The following is a 3292-nucleotide window of genomic DNA, read 5'->3' as shown; positions in this document are numbered from 1 at the left end:
TAGCTCGATTCATAATTAGTTAGATAAAATAAAAAGGGAGTGATAGAAGTCATTGCTAGGAAAACAATGTATACAATACCAGACTCAACTTTTACTTGTCATAAGGCCAGGACCGGACGAATAAGAATAGATAGATAGATAGTCTTCTAGTATATTGCAATTACAAAGCAATATTTCCAACTGAAATGAGGCAGCAGGGCCTTAGGATTTGGGAACCTATGCTACTGCCATTGAAGGCACTACGTGTAACACCCCGAAAATTTTTGAAGAATTTAAGTATAAAGCCCGGTAAAATTTGTAAAGAAAATAATATTTTATGGTGCCGGACTAGGATTACGTATTTGAGGATTGTAGAAATTCTTCGCGGCTCGCAAGCTCGCCGCGGCTCGGACCTTTTGGGTTGAACAATGCACGGGAAAGTAAAGAAAAAGTTTTGGTAGAAAAGTGCATTTCTACGGTCCATTATGCGACCGCAGATCACTCTGCGGACCGCATAATGGCCGCAGAGTGAGGTAGTTGATTGGGTCAGTTGGAAGCAATTACGCGGTCGACTATGTGACCGCATGTCGACTATGCGGTGTACTATGCGACCGCAGAACAGTTATGCGGACCGCATAGTGACCGCAGACTCAGGCAGATTTTTGGTCACTTTGGACACTAATTATGCGACCGATATGCGGTCCGGAGCTTCATTTTTGGGTTTTTAAAACCCGACCCTATTTCGTTAAATACACTCTTTGGGCCATTTTTTGATACATAATCTGATATTTTAGAGTGAGAGAGAGTGCCCTAGAGTGAGAAGGTGTTCTTCAATTCTTGCTCAAGTTTTGGAAGATTAAGAAGACAAACTCACTAGGTCTTCATCCTAGAGGTAAGATTCTACACCCTAACCCTCAATTTCAAATTTTGTCTAGAAATTGATAATAAGCAAGATAATTCTGGGCAAGAGGGTTGTTTATTTTATATGCATGTGTTATCAAAGGGTGTAGACATATTGTTGAGCTAAAAATGGTAAAGATTGGATTGTGGGATGATAGAATCCTCCATAAAAGGACCTTGAACCTTAATCCACACTTAGTATTTGATAAAATACTCAAATGATTTGAGACAATGAATATCTTCCTAATTATGGTTTAATTTTGTTATGTCTCAAATAGATTGGGATTGCTAGAATTTCCGGAACGTTGTAGTAATTCAAGGAAAGCTCAATTGAGGTATGTTGGCTAAACTTTCTCTCTTGGAATTGAATTCCATAATGTTTCCGTGAGTTTTAAAGTATGGGTTGCGTATTAAAATGTGGTGGCTTGAATCGTATTTCAAATGAAAGCTAGTATGCCAAGTTGTGTGAGAAAATTTTAATATTCTTAAGACTCTTAATTGCTCATATGTGTACCTAAAGTCTTGATTGGGAATATAAAGTGTGGCCAACGGCCAATAGTGAAAGTTATACTTGTGACCAACGGTGCCAATGAAATGAAATAATGTGAGAAAGATTATGAAATGAGCTTTGACTCAACTATTCCAAAATTGACTTCGATAATATAATCGGCTAAAAGTTTATGAACTCAAGTAATGCCCATATGTGGCTGTTTTAGCTAAAGCTATGCTTTGTAAGTAATTTTCAATGTGTTTTGCATTCTTACATATTCGTGAGTGGAAATTGGGTATGATCTTAACTTGTACTTCGATTGCCAATCATTTTACTCTAATTATTGGAAAGAAACCGATTGTATTTAAAAGCCTTCATTACTAATGAATTTAAAGTTGTGATTTCCGGAATATTCTACTTGTTGATAATTATGATGATGATCTATGAAAAGGGAAGAAATGAAAGTATGGAATATAAAATACGGCCATAGCGCCATGAATAAAGAATCATATGTATGGCCAAGAGAGCCAATAAAATAATAATGTTGTAAGTGGTTGAAAGTACGGATTAAGTGATATGTGGTGTGAAAGGTTATGAGATGTACGTATTTGTACATTTGTTTCCAATGTGTTATGAAACCCTATGGACGGTCTATGAATGCTTAGGTATATTGTGTTATGAAACCCTATGGACGGTCTATGAAACACATAGGTATATTGTGTTATGAAATCCTATGGACGGTCTATGCATTGTGTTATGAAATCCTGTGGACGGTCTATGAAATGCATAGGTATATTATGTTATGAAATCCTGTGGACGGTCTATGAACGCATAGGTACATTGTGATATGAAATCCTGTGGACGGTCTATGAACGCATAGGTACATTGTGTTATGAAATCTTGTGCACGGTCTATGAACGCATGAAACGCATAGGTGCATTGTGTATAAGAGGTATAGATGTACGGTATGAATAAATACTATGGACGGTCTATGAAATGCATAAGTGTATAATATGATATGTGAACACTAAGGACGGTCTAGTGAGACACATTATTAATGCAGACAATAGGTGCCCCTTTTGTTGTCCTTGTTTGTACAGGTTATTTCAATTACATTATATTATGTGTTCCACGTATAGATCATATGGGCATTCTATTTTGAAAGAGAATTTCTAGCTATACATACTAGTGCTATTCGACAGTACTAACGTCCCTTTTACCGGGGGCGCTGCATCTTTAATGGATGCAGGTGGTTCTACAGCAGGTGGCATTGATCAATGATAGCAGTACACTCCTTTAAGCTGATTTGGTGAGCCCCACTTCATTTCGGGGTCATGTATCTTTTGTTTCACATGTACTTTGTGGTTGAGGTATAGCCGGGGCCTTGTTGCTGGCATTTTCATATTACTCTTCAGTTGTACTTAGAGGCTCCATAGACAGGTTGTGGGTGGTATTTGATGTTGGGAATTGGATTAGAACTGTTGGTATTTGGAAACATATTTTTTATTAAATATATAAACTCGTACTATTTTGAAAATATTGAATGATGCTGTTAATGGGAATGAAATGGAAGCGGTTAATGAAATCTCTTCAGTATTTGATTAACGGAATACATCTCCTCTTTATTCACGAATGAATTTGGGTAGAATGAAATCTAACAAGCTTGTTCAGTCGGGTTCACTCGGTTGAGCACCGATCGCGCTCGTCGATTTTGGGGCGTGACACTACGCATACTCAGAATGCCAGCCAAACTTTCTTATTAAGGAAACGGTTTCTCACAAGAGCCAAAAATAATTCCATCACAGAAAGTTCATTTATTGAAAATAAGCAGGACCATACATTCCTTTTTTAAAAATATATTTATCTCAATGGTGATGAAAGATTCTTAACCAGCATCATAGAAAGTATAAGTACATTAAACAC

Source organism: Nicotiana tabacum, chromosome 12 (assembly GCF_000715075.1).
Source record: "Nicotiana tabacum cultivar K326 chromosome 12, ASM71507v2, whole genome shotgun sequence".
Classification (NCBI taxonomy): Eukaryota; Viridiplantae; Streptophyta; class Magnoliopsida; order Solanales; family Solanaceae; genus Nicotiana; species Nicotiana tabacum.
The sequence above is the reverse complement of the archived record's forward strand: the minus strand, read 5'-3'. Positions refer to the sequence as shown.